This window comes from Macaca thibetana, chromosome 12 (genome assembly GCF_024542745.1).
Source record: "Macaca thibetana thibetana isolate TM-01 chromosome 12, ASM2454274v1, whole genome shotgun sequence".
Classification (NCBI taxonomy): domain Eukaryota; kingdom Metazoa; phylum Chordata; class Mammalia; order Primates; family Cercopithecidae; genus Macaca; species Macaca thibetana.
Window position 1 is genome coordinate 8,963,278 of NC_065589.1, and position 19,867 is coordinate 8,983,144.

General features: G+C 39.9%; 1 protein-coding gene and 1 pseudogene across 1 annotated transcript in view; both read right to left on the reverse strand.

Moving 5' to 3' along the window:
- LOC126933131 (UDP-glucuronosyltransferase 1A8-like) overlaps positions 1-19,867 on the reverse strand; it is a 61,468-nt gene that overhangs the window by 25,862 nt on the left and 15,739 nt on the right. The gene's annotated exons all lie outside the window — the stretch shown is intronic.
- On the reverse strand, positions 14,400-16,116 carry LOC126933132 (UDP-glucuronosyltransferase 1A8-like; annotated as a pseudogene).

Consider the following 19,867-nt stretch of genomic DNA (forward strand, 5'->3'; position numbering starts at 1 on the left):
GAACCAACTTTGGGAGAAACTTATTTTATAGTTGTTTAAAACATAGACAATAACGGTTCTTTCTCAAAGCAGACCTCCTTCTTGCCGGGGGACTAGATTCCCTTTGTAGGACTAGCATTAGCCACAAGATTAGAAATTATGGTTTAGGATTCATGCAGATGGAGGTTACAAGATTCTGACCCTCCCTAAACCACTCCTAAGATCAGTGCTTGAGATATTTTGCAGACCTTGTCCTTGATGGATCAGTTGGCACCACCCAGATAGATAAACTGGCTCATCTGCTCTTGTGGCCCCCACCCAGGAACTGACTCAGCGTAAGAAGACAGCTCCAACTCCCTAAGATTTTCATCCCTGACCAATCAGCACTCCTGGATTACTGGCTTCCCCCAAACCACCAAGTATTCCTTAAAAACTCTGTTCTCCAAATTGCTTGGGGAGACTGATTTGAGTAATAATAAAACTCCGGTCTACCACACAGCTGGCTCTGCGTTACTCTTTCTCTACTGCAATTCCCCTGTCTTGATATATTGACTCTGTCTAGGCAGTAGGTAAGGTGAATCCCCTGGGCAGTTACACCAGGGCTTGGAGGAGAGGGGAATGGGCAATTATTGTTTAATGGGTCCCAATCTTCAGTTTGGGAAGATGAAGAGAGTTCTGCAGATGAATGGTGGTGTTGGTTGCACAGCAATGTGAATACACTGGATACTGAACTGTGCACCTAAAGTGGTGAAGATGACAAGGTTTATGCTATGTGTATTTCACCATAATTAATGATAAAATAAATAATCTTTAAAAATAAATCTAAGTAACATACCATACAAATAAACTAAAACTGTATAACCATGTAATAACAGTTACAGAAGAAGTGTTTGACAGAGTCCAAAATTCACATCTGACAAAAAAAGAAAAACTCTCAGCAAACTCCGAAAAGAAGAGAAGTTTCACAGAACTAATGAAGGGCATCTTGGAAAACCCACAGCTAACATCACCCTTAATGGTGAAATGCTCCACTCCTCAAATCAGACACATGCCAAGAATGGGGGTTAATTACTACTTCCATTCAACATCGTTCTATTCAATGCAGTCAAACAAGAAAAAGAAATTTAAAATATCCAGATCTGAAAAGTAAAAAGATCTCATTCACAGTCAACATGATCATCTATGGGGAAATTCCAACAAACTCTGTAACAACCTCCAAGAACAAATAAGTTTAGCGTGGTTGCAGGATACAATAAGTAAAAGTTAATTTCATTTATATAAATGGTTATTCATGAACATTAAGAGTTTCAACAGTGTTGGTCCATTTATAGGCAGATTTGTTGCCATAAATATATTAGAAAACGTTATGGAGATTTGCAACAAATTGAAAAAACTTGCAGATAAACCACATAGCCTACAATAGTGAAACATGAAGAAAAAGTTGAGTATGTCAGGAATTGCATAAAATATATATAGCAATGAGCCTATTTTATCATTTATTACCATATAATAGAGACAAATCTATTTTAAATAGTTAAAATTTATCAAAACTTATGCACACAAACACTTATAGACTATACATGAAACCATTTGTAGTCAAGAGAAAAGTAACAAAGGTAAGGTTGCAGCATTAAGTCATAACTGCATAGAGTTAACTGTCCCTACTGTACCACTGTGATAATTTCATAGCCACCTCCTGTTGCTATTGCAGGGAGCTCAAGTGTTGCAAGTATCCACTCAGTACGCCAGATGAGGCTGATCATCTCCGTGTGTGCAGTTCATCCCTCCAGTAAATAGTGTATCACAGTAAACACTGATCTCACAGTTCTCATGCATTGTTTGTCATGTTTGCTGCATATCAGAAACTCTAAATAATACCATGGGAGCCATACAAAGTGTCACTAGTGATGCCTCAAGTACTCCCATGAAGCAGAGAAATTCATGATATTACAAGATTATATGTACCATAGATTGAGGTCTGCAGCTGTGGTTGGCTATCATTAAAAAAAAGAAGAAGAAGAAGAATCCAGATAAGGACCATTGTTTAAAATAAAAGAAAGAAAACTCAGTAAGTCTTCACTGCAGTGACGCCAGCAGGTTTCAAACCTTGTACTTTTTCCAAAATACCTTTTTATCTCATATTAAAAATGCAGCTTTTCAATCTCAATGGACTCCACTGCCAAGGTAGAAAAAAGGATATTCAAAGAGTTAATGGGTAAAAGGAACTAGGATTCCATCCATGGGTTAAAGATTAATAGTGATCATCCCTGGGATGCAAGGCTGGTTCAACATACGCAAATCAATAAACGTAATCCAGCTTATAAACAGAACCAAAGACAAAAACCACATGATTATCTCAATAGATGCAGAAAAGGCCTTTGACAAAATTCAACAGCCCTTCATGCTAAAAACTCTCAATAAATTCAGTATTGATGGAACGTATCTCAAAATAATAAGAGCTATTTATGACAAACCCACAGCCAATATCATACTGAATGGGCAAAAACTGGAAAAATTCCCTTTGAAAACTGGCACAAGACAGGGATGCCCTCTCTCACCACTCCTATTCAACACAGTGGTGGAAGTTCTGGCTAGGGCAATCAGGCAAGAGAAAGAAATAAAGGGTATTCAGTTAGGAAAAGAAGAAGTCAAATTGTCCCTGTTTGCAGATGACATGATTGTATATTTAGAAAACCCCATTGCCTCAGCCCAAAATCTCCTTAAGCTGATAAGAAACTTCAGCAAAGTCTCAGGATACAAAATTAATGTGCAAAAATCACAAGCATTCTTATACACCAGTAACAGACAAACAGAGAGCTAAATCATGAATGAACTTCCATTCACAAGGATGGTTTGCTAGCTTTAGAAAGAGGTTTGGCTTTAAAAATCTCAAGATAACAGAAGTAACTTCTGCCAAACAAGAGGCAGCAGGTGACTTCCCAGACCCTGTGAAGAGAAGCATTGAGGAGAACAAATATCTGCCTGAGCCAGTTTTTAATTCACGCAAAAGTGCCCTATTCTAGAGGAAAAAAAAAAAAACTGCCACAAAGGACATTTATTAGTAGGGAAGAGAAGCGGGCACCAGGATTTAAGCCAGGAAAGGATAGGCTAACTCTGTTGTCTTATGCAAATACAGTCCAATTTATGATTAAGAACAACCTTATCTGTAAAGCTGCTAATCCTTGAGGCTTTAAGGGAAAAAATAAACACCAGCTGCCAGTCTTTTTGCTGTACAACAAGAAGGCCGGTACAACAAAAACACTTTTTCTGAACTGGTTCCATGAAAACCAATGCTTTCTCTCTGAAGTCAGAAATACCTTGCCAGTCTTTTAAACTGCTTTTGATATTGGACAATGCCTCTAGCCATCCAGAACCCCAGGAATTCAATACAAAAAGAGCCAAAGTGGTCTCCAAGTCCTCAAACCACATCTCTAACTCAGCCTTTAGAACAAGGGGTTACAAGTCACTTTAAGGATCATTACACATGGTTTTCTATGGAAGGGACCATCATCACTATGGAAGATAACATCAGCGGAGTGAACATCATGAAAATATAGAAGGATTACACCATGGAAGATGTCCTTATTGTACAGAAAAAGCTGTGAAAGCCATCAATCCCTAAACAATACATTATCGCTGCAGAGAACTGTGTTCAGATGCTGTGAGTGACTTCGCAGGATTTAAAACAGAGCCAATCAAGGGGCTCATGAAAGAGACTGTGGATACGGCATGAAAGAAGAACGAGGTGGGCATAAAGAGTTTGAAGACAGAGATCTTGGAGATATTCAAGAACGAATAGACACCACACCTGAGGAATGATCCGAAGATGACTTGATGAGATGAGTGCTTTGGAATCAGTACCAGACAATGAGGAAGAAGAGACAGAAGAAGCAGTGTCAGAAAATAAATTGACATTAGACAATCTTGCAGAAGGATTCTGATTATTGAAGACTGCTTTTGACTTCTTTTACAGATTGTACCCTTCTATGATATGGGCACTGAAACTAAAGCAAATGGTGAAGAAGAATTCATACTATATGCAAGCATTTTTAAAGAACTGAAAGAACAAAAATGTCAGACAGTAATTATGACGTATTTCCATAAAGTTAAATCGAGTGTGCCCGCCTCTCCTGCCTCCCTTTCCACCTCCTCCACCTCTTCCCCTCCTGCCATCCCTGAAAAAGCAAAACCAACCCCTCCTCTTCCTCCTTCTCAGCCTACTCAATGGAGGACAGTCAAAAGGAAGATCTTTATGATGATCCATTCCCACTTAATGAATACTTAATACATTTTTTCTCAACCTTAAAATTTTTTCTCAAAACTTAAAATTTTCTTAACATTTTCTTTTCTCTAGTTGACTTTATTACAATAATACAGTATACAACACATAAAGCATACCAAATATGTGTTCATTGGCTGTTTATGTTATCGGTAAGGCTTCCGCTATACAGTAGGCTATTAATAGTTAATTTAGGGGAGTCAAAATGATACATGAATTTTAGACAACCTGCGCGGTTGGTGTCCCTAATCTCCACATTGTTCAAGGGTCAACTGTACTAGCAATGAGCAATTGAAAATTGAATGAAAATACCACTTAACATCAAAAACATGAAATACTTAGGGATAAATCTGATCAAAGATGTGAAAGACTGTACACCGAAAACTAAAACACTGAGGAGAGATCTGAATATATAGATATGTTCATGAATTGGAAAACTCAAAATTGTTAGGATGTTATTTCTCCCCAGTTGAACTATAACTTAAATATAATCCCAACCAAAATCCCAACAGGCTTTTTTTTGTGCAAATTGGCTAACTGATTCTAAAATTCATACAGAAATGTAGAAAACCTACAATAGCAAAAACAACTTTGAAAAAAATTAGAGAGCTAATACTACTCATTTCAAGATATTATAAAGCTATAATTATCATATATTTCACAATTGGATCAATGGAACAGAGTAGAAAGTCTAGAAATAGATGTTAAGAAGTATGAACAACCAAGTTTTTACAAAAGTGCAAAGACAACTGAGTGGAGAAAAGACTACTCTTTTCAAGAGTTGGCTATCAACAGGCAAGAAAGCAAGAAAAGACATTACCTCTGTGGTCTTACTTCCCAAAACCTATAACCCCAGTCTAGCCATGATCAAAACATCAGACAAACCAAGACCTTGGAACATTCTACAGAACGCGTGACCAGAAACTACTCAAAACTGTCAAAGTCATCAAAAACAAGGAAAGTCTGAAAAACTGTCACAGGGTAGAGGAGATGAAGGGGACATGATGGCTAAATGCCATTTGGTATCATGGATGGGATCCTAGAAATGAAAAAGGACATTAGGTAAAAATTAATGACATCTGCAGAGAACATAGACTTTAGTTCATCATCATGTATCAAATGTTGGTTAATGAGTTGTGATAATATGCTATAGTAACATAACATTTAAAAATAGGGGAGGATGGGTGTCATTGCTCACACCTGTAATCCCAGTACTTTGGGAGGCTGAGGCCAGCCTGGTCAACACGGCGAAACCCCGTCTCTACTAAAAATACAAAAATTAGCTGGGTGTGGTGGTGCACACCTGTAATCCCAGCTACTCAGCAGGCTGAGGCACAAGAATCGTTTGAACCCAGGAGGCAGAGGTGGCAGTGAACCGAGATTGCCCCACTGCACTCCAGCCTGGGTGACAGACTGACACTTTGTCTCAAAAAAAAAAAAAAAGGAGGAAACTAGACACGGGATATACGAAAATTCTCTGTGCTGGTTCTTGCAATCTTGCATAAATCTAAATTTCTTCTAAAATAAAAGGTTTCATGGAAAAAGCCCACAAACTGATAAAGTATAAATATCCAGAATATATAAATAACTTTTACACCTCAATAATGATGAGAAAATCTGATTTCTTAAAAAGGGGCATAGATTTGAACATTTACCAAAGAATGTATACAGATGGCAAACAGTCACATGTAAAGATGCTCAACATCATATTTAAATAGGAAAATCAAATTAATTTACATACCCATTAGAATAGCTGCAATCAAAAAGACTGACCATATCAAATGATATAGTTTAGATATCTGACTCCCTCAAGTCAAGTGTTGAAATTTGATTCCCTAATGTTGGACGTGGGGCTTAGTGGGAGGTATTTGGGTTATGGGGTGGATCTCTCACGAATGACCTAGTATGTCATTCCCGGTAATGGGTGAGTTCCTGTCCTATTGCTGCTGCAATAACTGATTGTTAAAAAGATCCTAGCAACACTTCCTTTTTCTCTTGCTTCTTTCTCACCATGTGATCAGCACCTTCCACCTTCACCTTCTGCCATGAGTGGCAGCAGCCTGAGTCTCTTCCCGGAAGCAGATGTTGGTACTGTGCTTCTTATACAGCCTGCAGAACTGAGGGCCAGATATTATCTCTTTATATATTACCCAACCCCAGGTATTCCTTTACAGCAACACAAAAATATAAACCACCAGGTGACTGTGAGCATGAACAGTGGCATAAAATAAAGCCCATGAGCCAGGAAAGGTGAGATGATGGGGGACCTTGATAGCTGGTGGGGGCTGGCAGGCCACAGGTCATCACCAGAATATCTTGAGTGAGCCAAAGAGACAGTGTATCACGTTGGGTACCATGTTCTCAGGGTAGACTGTAGGAAAGGAGAAGCTGGTGAGGGGAAGCAGCAGTAACTGACACCAGGGATTTCACAAAGATGTAGAAAGGTTAGGTCCTAACGCAGGTGGAGGCTCCACCTGGGCTCATCTGTTTCAGGAAGACTCACAGGAAAGGAAAAAAAAAAAAAAAGATGTTTAACCAAGGGAGCTGCCACATGAAGCATGTGCGTGTTTATCTGTACGTCTTCATAGGGATGCCCAGGAAGGTGTAAACTGAAAAGAAAATACTAAGCGCTGCCCGTCTCCCACGACAAGTGAATGGACCCCTCCTGACCAGCGGGACCCCAAAGAAACCTTCAACACTGAGTCACAGCCACGACGGAACAGAAGGCTGGACCCGCTTCGTCTCATTCCCTCCCTTTTGTGGTTTAAACACAACTGACCCACTCCAATGTTAAAATAGAGATGAGATGCACTCAATGGACTCTTCGTGGCAATCAGATACCAAACTACACATAAGACCTCAAGCCGCGCCAGGCAAGAGTTGAGTCATGGGCGCCTACACTTAAAGAATAAACTACGTTCCAACTGCCACAGAGTTTTTCTTTATCTCTAGCAGCTAAATAAGCACAGGTCTAGAGAAAAACAATGTCAAACAAGTGCAGCTCCACCGGACGCTGACTAACTGATGCCCATCCCTTGTTCCGTAAGCCACAAATACCGCTTTCATTGGACAAGAAGCTGATTTTCGGAACTTTCTCCTGGTAAGAAGACCAGTGACTGGCGACCACAGACTGGTTCTGGCCAATTTACGGAGATTGTGAATTTCAGTGCCTTGTGCCCTGAAGAGACCTTTTGATGTATAGGGCCTAATTGTAATCATTTAAATGTGATGTCTCCACCCCAGGGTTAACATGGGTCATATGTAACGTGCATGTGTGTTCAATACGCATGAGTCAGGACTGCCTTCATAAATATTCATAGCTCCTCCTGTAACCTGGTGAATATGTATATTTAGCCAACTTGTTCAGCATAAAGCTCCTACCCCTATTCCTTCTCCTTTCAAGGGCCTGTCTCTGGTCTTTGCCAGAGGCTATGCTTCCCAGCCAGCTAGATGGCCATCTTGAAGGCTGTAACCTTTCCCAAGAAATAAAGACTCCTTTTCCAAATTTGTAATTCAGTAATTTTTCAGTGAACAGAGGTGTAAAGGTGAAAGTGAGAAAACTGATCATAGCAAGAGGCAAAAAATGCTAAAGTGGGGGGATGGGGGAACTGATACTTAACTAAAACAATTGTTAAGAGAATGGCTGGGGCTCAAAGCCAACCCCACTCAGCATTGCTCCTGCAGGGATGCGGCTCTGTGAACCTTGGGGGACAGGAGAGACCTGCCTGACAGGCCCCCTGAGGCAAGAGAGGCGTCCTTGTTTCAGAGAGACCAGGACAGTGATCACCCACTCCCATATCCCCTACAAGAGAAGAGTCTGTGAAACTCTTGTGGGGAAACACACCAGACAGTTTCCCTTCTTTCTAACAGTTTTTCTAGGACAAGATGACTTTTATCTCCTGGCCTGGCTTCTGCATGGAAGGAACTTGTCACCCCTTGGAAATGACAGCAGAAAGCAGAAGAGAAGCGAAGCATGAGCCTCTTTAAGTCATGCCCCTTCTGAATCTCCTAATGATGTGGCCAGCTTCCGGTGCTCCAGTGACAGTGACCCGCTGTCCCTGCTCCTTGGGGAACAAGGAGTCTCCCAGGACGTGAGACTTCCAGTGGTAAACTGGGAATATTCTGGGCAAACTTGCATGGGTTGTCACCTTAGTGGGAAGTAGAGTTGCTAGGTTCCCAAAACACAAGGTTACAAGGAAAACAGGTAGCTGATGATAGACTTTGCCCTGGTGATCACTAATTAGTCACTGTTTGTGACCATGTATTTTAGCACATTAACAAAACAGAAAGTATTCTGTTCACTTTTTCTTTCTTTCCTTTGTTTTTGTTTTTGTTTTTGTTTTTGAGATACAGTCTCGCTCCGTTGCCTAGGCTGGAGAGTGGTGGTGTGATCTCGGCTTACTGCAACCTCCATCTTCCAGGTTCAAGTGATTCTCCTGCCTCAGACTCCTAAGTAGCTATGATTACAGGTGCCCACCACCATGCTGTGCTAATTTTTGTATTTTTAGTAGAAACGAAGGTTCACCATGTTGGCCAGGCTGGTCTCGAACTCCTGACCTGAGGTGATCCACCCACCTCGGTCTCCCTAAGTGCTGGGATAACAGGCATGAGCCACCATGCCTGGCCTTATTTCTGATTAAACACTACTCACATAGAGCCACTGGACTGGGTCTAAAACAGTGTTGTTCAAGATGTAGTTTCCAGCTCGTTGTGTTACCTAACCACCACAGCATGGGTGCAGACCCTGCAGGAAATACTTAGAAATTCCTGTAGCAATTGGTGTTGCTGACAGCCAAGCAATCATCGGTAGTTTTGCATTTTATAGGTCTGTGGTTTATTTCATTTCACTTTCTAGCTTTTCACTTTTGTTCTATGTTACAAAAAATTATGAACATGTAATCAACTGCAGAAAACCTTTTTTCTATTCCTTAATCACAGATAGGTTGAGACTCTGCTGTGAACTACTTAATTTCATGATGCCTGCTGGGGTACAGAGATATATCTAAAATGTATACAGGTTGTACTAACAAACAAGATGCTACAGGTTTAGATCACAACCCTGAAAGACATAACCCCAAAACTTATAATCCTGAATGTTGAATTCCAACATATCAATTCCCCAAAAATCCAAATCCCTAAGGTCTAACCTCCCTGAAATCTAAACTCTCTAACAGCTAAAATCCCAAAAATCACAATCACAGGATAGGTTCTTTTGGAGATTTTTTTTCCTTTTCCTTTTTCTTCTTTTTAGGTTTTTTCACAAGGTTAAATTGTCAGCATTATTTTTACAATTTGCTATGCTATGTATTTCATCTTCATATCATTTCCAATACTGAAGGCAGAGACTCCGTATAGACTTATGGAGAATTCTAATTCATTTTATGCTCGCAAATTTGACTCGATGGAAGTGTATTATCACAAGGGTAAGTGTGTAAGCATTAGGCATGTATGTACAAATGTTGAAACATCCTCAATAAATGAAAAGATGTCCCTTTTGAACATCTGCATTTGTGAAAGATAAATTTTCTCGGCCAGACTCAGTGGCCCACGCCTGTAATCCCAGGACTTTGGAAGGCTGAGGAGGGCAGATCATCCGAAGTCAGGAGTTCAAGACCAACCTGACCAACATGGCAAAACCCCATGTCTACTAAAAACACAAAAATTTGCTGGCTGTGGTGGTGGGCGCCTGTAAACCCAGCTACCCAGGAGGCTGAGGCAGGAGAATCGCTTGAACCCGGGTGGTGGAGGTTGCAATGAGCCGAGATCGCACTACTGCACTCCAGCCTGGGCGACAGAGTGAGACTCTGTCTCAAAAAAACAAACAAAAAAATTTCTCAAGACTTGGGCACTTTGAGCAACTGTGTATGTGGTGGTGACCCATAGAGGCTTCTGACTGACCTCATGAAACGTCTCAGGTCATTTTTCATGGTATTTCAGATAATCAAAGCCGTAAACCTGAGTGCACAATATTACCAACCACAACAATAAATGTTTATACTTTTCCTTTTTTAACCTACTACTTTACAAATACAATTCATCTTCTCACAACTGATACACCTATATGAAGGTCATTAGTACACCTGAGGGTTTAGGCTTGCAAAGATACCTGTGTTATTATTACCGATTTTATGGTGTAAAGTGGCCTATGAAGTGGTCTGTCATGTTTTTATATGTTTTTCAAATAAAATCCCTTTTAAAAAGTAAACAGATTATCTTTTAATTAATTTTTAAAGTTATTTTTTCTGGAATTGTATTTGTAGGATGTTGATCTTTCAGGCTCTTAACATTCAGGACTTTGAAATTTCTGGTCTTTTGGGACTGTGATTGCCTCCCAGGAGCCTCCACGTCAAGCATGTACATGTTTACTTGCACATCTTAGTGAGGGAGGCCATGTGGGTTGCCTTTTCATTCTCTTGATAGCATCCTCGACGCACAAAAGTGTTTTATTTTGATGTCAAATTTGTCTGTGTTTTTTGTTGTTGTTTCTTACACACAACAATGTGTGTATCACATCACAGAAACCAATTCCAAATCCAGGTCATAAATACTTCCCCAAATGTTTCCTTCTAAACTTTTACACGTCTAGCTTTTCTATTCAGCTATTTGATCCATTTCAAGTTAGTTTTTGCATATAAGGATGCAACTTCATTATCCTGCATGTGGATATGCAGCTGTCACAGCGACCTCTGTTGAAGAGATTATTCTTTCCCATTTCAACAGTCTTGGCACCACAGTAAAAACTAATTGGCCAAGGATGTATGGGTTTATTTCTGGATTCTCAACTCCATTCTACTGATCTGCATGTAAAAGACATTTTTGAGACAATTAGGGGAAATTTCATTATGGATTAGGAGACAATATTAAAGAGTTATTGATTCTGTGAGGAATGATAATGATATTGTGGCTATGTAACAAACTTTCCTTATTTTTCATATTTAGTGAAGTATTTGGGGATAGAATGCTGTGTACAGCATTTCCATTAAAAAATTATAGCCAAAAGTTATTTTAAAAAAAGAAATGAAAGAGCAGATATATGATTCAGTATAATAAAATATTGAAAATTATGTAACACAAAGATGGATACATGGGTGCTCATTACACTGTAGTCTCTCCTTGCCATTTGTTTGAAAACTTTGATTAAAAAAAAGTTGAAATAAATCATCTTGGTGGGAGGCCTTGGTCTTGCCCACTAACAGCTTACTCTGAATTTGAATCTCACAATGGAACCAGATCTTAGAGCAATGGGGGAAGCCCAGATCTTTGCTTGCTGTGCAGTCACCTCCCATCCCCAGTTCTTCAGAGCTACGCCCACCCTGGATGGTACAGAGTAATCCTGAATTCCTTGCTACTAGACCTACCATCAATTCTGCTGGAACTCACCAAAAACTAAAAAACCCTGGGAGTGAGTCCTTTTCTTTTTTTTTAATTAAAACTATCTTGATGTTCTCTTGAATGATGATCTGCCATCTTTGTTATTTATTTACAGCATTGGATGTAATTCCCCTGGATAGACTTTTTGCTACTGGAGATAGAGTTTTTGCTACTGGAGACCTTCAGGAAAATCCCCTATGTAGGATCTGAGACACTGCATGCAGACACATGTGCATGCACACACACAAACACACGTGCACATACATGGGCACAGATGCACACTCCACCATCAAGCGATGCTTCCTTCTCATCAGAGACTTCAGACTATGACTCGTGTTGCCCAGCAAGATACAACAAACTGCATGCTTTTCCAAGGCACAGCCTGCCCTTCTAAAATAAGGAAAGAGGAATCCAGTGTCCACAGGTCTTTCAATGACAATTCACTTTTGAAGGTATGTTGTATCCAAGGCTCTTTGTCAAAGGGCACTCTTTGATATCTGAATTCCTCTTTGAGAATTTTCCTTCCTTTATTATAATTTATAAAGATATATAAAAATAACTTTCTACATCTATAAAACATCTTATACATACCTATCCTTTAATACATACAAAAAAATCATGTATTTTTTAGACACATAAAACCAAAACTATACAAAATGATATATGGTCAATATGTTTCCTATTTTATATGTATCTTTATATAATAGGTGATACAAAATCACACATAGCTTTCTGGATCTCGAAAGCCCTCTGGGTGACCCTGTGAGCCACAAGGAACCCAGTGTGGGTTCAGGAAGCGGCAGGATCCCACAACTGGGAAGAGGGTGAGGCTGCAGGCAACACCTGGGTGGTGCTTGGTGCTGTAACTGAAGGAGGGTAAAGGGGAGAGAAGCACTTTGAAAAGCCTAGCCTCTTAGAGGCTTGCATCTCCTTGCCTGTTCTTGCCAAGAGCTGAAAGCCATGCCTCACTTGAAAGGCCTAAAACTATAGTCTTCCTGTTTTTCACATTATTTCACTTTCCCATGAGTTGGCTGAAAAGTCAATTTTTTACCAAACGGCTGCCAATCTGTGAGAGATACAACTGTGTTACAAAGTCTACTGAACCTTGTAAGAAGCCAGAACAATAGTCAAACTTGCATGGTTCATCGCTAAAAAAGTAATAGATAAGGGATCATAAAACAATTCATGAAAATTCATATTATGAAAAACGTATGCATGGATTTCAAATTTCTTTGCACCAAACAAACTTTTGCTAACTTGTTAAAACATGTCTGAATAGGATCTAGTTTGAGGCACTAAGAAGGATAAGACATCAGTTGGAAAAAAAGCCCCTATCAGAACAACATGAATTCTGCAACAATTGAAGCAATAGCATAAATTTATGCCGAAATACGAGTGGAAGAATGCTGAAATCATTGATGCTTTAAAAAAAAGTTAATGGAGAAAATGGCCCAAAGAAATTTGCAGTTTATAAATGAGTAATTCCTTTTAAGAAGGGACAAGACAAGGTTAAAAATAAAGTCTACACCAGCAGACCATCCCTCTCAATTTGCAAGGAAACAATCTTGCTCATGTTCTAACTGAAGAAGACTGACAATTAACAGCAGAAACAATAGCCAACACAATAGATATCTCAATCAGGACAGTTTACACAATTCTGACAAAAATTTCAGCTGAACAAATTTTCTACTTCATGGGTGCCAAAACCGTTGCAGCCAGATCAGCTGCAGACAAGAACAGACCCTTCACAGAAAATTATAAACAAGTGGGATCAAGACCTTAGCCGGGCGTAGTGGCTCACACCTGTAATCCCAGAACTTTGGGAGGCCAAGGCAGGCAGATCACCTGAAGTCAGGAGTTCAAGACTAGCCTGACCAACATGGAGAAACCCCAGCTCTACTAAAAATACAAAATTAGCCAGGTGTGGTGGTGTGTGCCTGTAATCCCAGCTACTCAAGAGGCTGAGGCAGGAGAATCGCTTGAACCCAGGAGGTGGAGGTTGCAGTGAGCTGAGATCACACCATTGCACTCCAGCCTCGGCAACAAGAGTGAAACTCTGTCTCAAAAAAAAAAAAAACCAAAAAAACCTTGAAGTCTCTCTTCAAAGATTGTAACAGAAGATGAAACATAGATTTACCAATACTATCTGAAGACAAAGCTCAATCAAAGGAATGGCTACCAAGAGATGAAAGTAGTCCACTCAAATCAAAAGCAGACTGGACAAGACCAAACCTCATAGTAACAATTTTTTGGCTGGCTAAAGGCATTCTGCTTTATACTTTCTTCACAGTCAAAGAAAGATAACATCTGCTTATTATTATTGTTTTGAAGAAGTTAGCCAAATCTTTAGCAGAAAAATACCTGGGAAAGCTTGTGCCTATGTTGGATCCAAAGTAAAGACTTTTATGCAATTATTAAAATAACCGGGGCCTATTGTGGGAAGGGAAGGGAAGGGATGGCATTGGGAGTTATACCTGATGTAAATGACGAGTTGATGGGTGCTGACGAGTTGATGGGTGCAGCACACCAACATGGCACATGTATACATATGTAACAAACCTGTACGTTGTGCACATGTACCCTAGAACTTAAAGTATAATAAAAATAAATACATAAATATTAAAATATAAAATAAAATAACATATCAAATCTGTAAAGATGTTTCTGGTTTATTGGCAAGTAAAAATGCTTAGTAAAGAACAACATGTACAGCCTGATAGTTGATTTAATTTTCATAAAATAAGTGTAAATATTTACATATATGCTTATATATAATTTCAACAAATGGAAACAGATGCATACAAAACCGCAAAGAACATTTTACTGCAGCAGGTAGTGCAGGATTAGCTAAAAATGAAATTTTCATTTCTTATGGTGCTTTTAAATATTTTTCCAAAAATACTAAAAAAGTCATAATTGCTTGGAAGGCTTAGATAGGAGGATCACTCGAGCCCAAAAGTTTGAGTCTAGCCAGGGCACCATAGCAATACCCTGTTTCAAAAAAAAAAAAAATGCAGTGGAAATTATAAACAATTAACTAATTGTATATACATACATATTAACGAGGCCGTTATATCAAAGTTGCTAACCAACAAGCATATGCGTGGCACAAAATAATTTTTTACACAGAAAAGAAATTTTAGACGCAACAAACACAAATGTCGAATCCCAGTTCAGTAAAGAATCTTTTTAAATATTCGAAGCCAGAATACTTTTAATGTGCTAAAGGAGCAATGACTTACCTTAGGCACTGGCTTTCCCTGATGGCAGTTGATACCACCAATGAAGACCATGTTGGGCATCACGGGTTTGGGAGGGTCCAAAACAAAGTCCGTTCGCAACAACCAAATTGATGTATGGTTGTAGAGATCATATTCCGTGACAGGTGTTTGGAGAATTTCAGAGGCGATTTCTAGGGCACTTTTGAAAAAATACTTGCAAAATAAATGTTCCTCCAAGTGCATGACATGGTTCCGTACTCTCTCCTTGAAAGTCATGGCATCTGAGAACCCTAAGAGTTCTCTGGGTACATAGGAAAGAGGAGCAGGGCACTGTGCACCTTCTTCAAGATAGTGGCAAAATATTCCCCTGGCAAAGACCACAGAGGGGAGGGAGAAATATTTGGCAACAATTAAGCCACAGACATCAAAAGGATCCAGAAACACCGCATCAAAAGAACTCTCCTTTAAGTATTCTACTAACTTTTGGTCATTAAACAAACTCCTGCAATGTGAAAAAAGTAAATCAAAAAAACCAGTGGATGAACTCATTACCAGAGAAAATATACTTTGTATTTGTGCTTTCCACTGAGCCTGGGCAAAAGCCATGAACTCCCGGTCCAGATCCTCCAGAGTGTATGAGGTTGAATAAGTCTTCACTGTGCAATTCAGTGATCTTCCCAGCTGCCAACTCACCTCTGGCATGACTACGACCACCTCATGCCCCCTGAGGATAAGTTTCTCCACCACCGACTGCATGGTGAACCAGTGGCTCCCATCCATGGGCACTACCAGCAGCTTCCCTGCCTCAGCAAAACCACAGGTCAGCAGTAGACACAGACATAAAGGAACGGGGCTGATGCACCGTGTGTGAGCCATCAGAGAACTGCAGCCAGAGCCAGCAGCTGGAATTCTAAGCTGCTATGATACAGTAGGCGGAAGAAGTACAGGCACAAAACCTGACCCCAATAGAGGGCGTGTATTTATCATTTCATAATCACACTCACTGCCAATGATTTACTCATAAGAACAATAATACATGAGTATCATTTGCTGAGATACCTACTTGTATGATTTAGAGACAAGAGTACATTATGGTCTCTTCCTTGGAGGGAGAGCATGCCCTGAGCTGCAATGTGACTTTAGAAACAGAATTATTAAGCAATGCTTTTGGACCTTGAAGATTCAGAAACATAAAGTGAAAGTCAATTTGAATAAAGCTAATATTTTTGGAATTTATCCCAAAGCAAAATTTAGATTTTGATTCTAGCCAAGGAAATACTCTCTGTCCAGAAAGAAATTGGCATCCTATGTGCCAAGGAAAGACAGCAAGGCCCTTAGCACTGACCTCCCAACTGGCAAGAAACTGGGGCTCACCTGCGTCTCTGCAATACATAATCATTGCTAGTTGTCTTCTTCCATATCCAAACCCTGAGAGGCCTCTGAAATGCTGAAATGAGATTGACAACCCTGCCTCCATGGACCATACCAAGGACTTGATGGAAAGTGACCTTCGCCTATTTTAATGGCTTCCCTCAGATACATCACATGCAGTGGGGAGTCGCTGGCCCAGTCCTTGTGTGAGTACTCTGCTGCGCTGCCTCCCTGTGACTGCTCTACTTCCATATTCTAAACACGCCATCATTCCAGTGCCCTCCTTCAGGAAAATATGTACTTGTCTCCCTCAGTCTGCTGAGCACTCCTGGAGGTGAGAGGTGATGTCATCTTTGTGTTTTCACCCTCCTTTCACAGTAGCCATGCTATGCCTTTCATGCAGTTAGTATGTTTGTCCCCTCCATATATCATGGTCAAATATACTATCAGTGTTAGAGGTGAAGCATGATGGGAGATGTTTGGGTAGTGGGCATGGATCCCTCATGAATAGTTTGGCACTGTCCTTCCAATAGTGAGTGATTTCTCATGAGATTTGATTGCTTAACAGTATATGACAGCACATGTATCCCAGAACTTTTTTTTTTTTTTTTTTTTTTTTTTTTGAGACAGAGTCTCGCTCTGTCACCCAGGCTGGAGTGCAGTGGCCGGATCTCAGCTCACTGCAAGCTCCGCCTCCCGGGTTCACGCCATTCTCCTGCCTCAGCCTCTCGAGTAGCTGGAACTACAGGCGCCTGCCACCTCGCCCGGCTAGTTTTTTGTATTTTTTAGTAGAGATGGGGTTTCACGTGTTAGTCAGGATGGTCTCGATCTCCTGACCTCGTGATCCGCCCATCTCAGCCTCCCAAAGTGCTGGGATTACAGGCTTGAGCCACCGCGCCCTATCCCAGAACTCTTAAAGTATAATTTTTAAAAAATGTGACAAAAACCCTCTTTAGGATATTATCCAGGAGAACTTTCCCAGCCAAGCTAGAGAGGCCAACATCCAAATTCAGGAAACACAGAGAACACCATAAAGATACTCCTCGAGAAAAGCAACCCCAACACATAATCATCAGATTCACCAAGGTTGAAATGAAAGAAAAATGTTAAGGGCAGTCAGAGAGAAAGGTCTGGTTACCCACAAAAGGAAGTCCATCAGACTAACAGTGGATCTCTCTGCAGAAACCCAACAAGCCAGAAGACAGTAGGGGCAAATACTCAACATTCCTAAAGGAAAGAATTTTCAATCCAGAATTTCATATCCAGTCAAACTAAGCTTCATAAGTGAAGGAGAAATAAAATCCTTTACAGACAAGCAAATGCTGAGAGATTTTGTCACCACCAGGCCTGCCTTACAAGAGCTCCTGAAGGAAGCACTAAATATGGAAAGGAAAAACCAGTACCAGCTACTGCAAAAACATACCCAATTATAAGGACAATCAGCACTATAAAGAAACTGCATCAGCTAATAGGCAAAATAAACAGCTAGTATCATAATGATAGGATCAAGTTCACACATAATAATATTAATCTTAAATGTAAATGGGCTAAATGCCCCAATTAAAAGACACAGACTGGCAAATTGGATAAACAGTCAAGACCCAACAGTGTGCTGTGTTCAGAAAACCCATTTCACGTGCAAAGACATACATAGGCTCAAAATAAAGGGATAGAGGAATATTTACCAAGCAAATGGAAAGCAAAAAAAGCAGGGGTTGCAATCCTAGTCTCTCATAAAACAGACTTTAAACCAACACAGATCAAAAAAAGACAAAGAAGGGCATTATATAATGGTAAAGGAAAGGGATCAATGTAACAAGAAGAGCTAACCATCCTAAATATATATGCACCCAATACAGGAACACCCATAAAGCAAGTTCTTAGAGACCCACAAAGAGACTTAGGCTCCCATACAATAATAGTGGGAGACTTTAACACCCCACTGTCAATATTAGACAGATCAACGACACAGAAAATTAACAAGGAAAAGCAGGACTTGAACTCAACTCTGGACCAAGCAAACCTAGTAGACATCTATAGAACTTTCCAGCCCAAATCAACAGAATATACATTCTTCTCAGCACCACATTGCACTTATTCTAAAATTGACCACATAACTGGAAGTAAAACACTCCTCAGCAAATGCAGAAGAACGGATATCATAACAAACAGTCTCTTAGATCACAGTGCAAACAAATTAGAACTCAGGATTGAGAAATTTACTCAAAACTGCACAACTACATGGAAACTGAACAACCTGCTCCTGAATAACTACTGGGTAAATATTGAAATTAAGGCAGAAATAAATAAGTTCTTTGAAACCAATGAGAACAAAGACGCAACATACCAGAATCTCTGGGACACAGCTGAAGCTGTGTTTAGAGGGAAATTTATAGCACTAAATGCCCACAGGAGAAAGCAGGAAAGATCTAACATCAAAACCCTAACATCACAATTAAAAGAACTAGAGAAGCAAGAGCAAACAAATTCAAAAGCTAGCAGAAGACAAGAAATAACTAAGATCAGAGCAGAACTGGAGGAGATAGAGACAGAAAAACCCTTCAAAAAACCAATGAATCCAGGAGTTAGTTTTTTGAAAAGATTAACAAAATTGATAGACCACTAGCCAGACTAATGAAGAAGAAAAGAGAGAAGAATCAATAGACACAATAAAAAATGATAAAGGGGATATCACCACCGACCCCACAGAAATACAAACTACCATCAGAGAATACTATAAACACCTCTACACAAATAAACTAGAAATTCTAGGAGAAATGGATAAATTCCTGGACACATACAGCCTCCCAAGACGAAACCAGGAAGAATTCAAACCCCTGAATAGACCAATAACAGGTTTTGAAATTGAGGCAGTAATTAATTGCCTATCCACTGAAAAAAGCCCAGACCAGGTGGATTCACAGCAGAATTCTACCAGAGGTACAAAGAGGACCTGATACCATTCCTTCGGAAACTATTCCAAATAACAGAAAAAGAGGGACTCCTCCATAACTCATTTTATGAGGCCAGCATCATCCTGATACCAAAACCTGGCAGAGACACAACAAAAAAGGAAAATTTCAGGCCAATATCCCTGATGAACATCGATGGCAAATATCCTCAATAAAGTACTGGCAAACTGAGTCTGCTAGTACATCAAAAAGCTTATCCACCATGATCAAGTCAGCTACATATCTGGGATGCAAGGCTGGTCCAACATAGACAAATCAATAAACGTAATCCATCACATAAACAGAACCAATGACAAAAACCACATGATTATCTCAATTTAGATGCAGAAAAGGCCTTCAATAAAATTCAACAGCACTTCATGCCAAAAATTCTCAACAAACTAGGTATTGATGGAACATATCTCAAAATAATAAGAGCTATTTATAACAAACCCACAGTCAATATCATACTGAATGGGCAAAAGCTGGAATCATTCCCTTTGAAAACCAGCACAAGACAAGGATGCCCTCTCTCACCACTCCTATTCAACATAGTATTGGAAGTTCTGGCCAGGACAATCAGGCAAGAGAAAGAAATATAGGGTATTCAAATAGGAAGAGAGGAAGTCCAATTGTCTCTGTTTGCAAATGACATGATTGTATATTTAGAAAATCCCATCATCTCAGTACAAAAT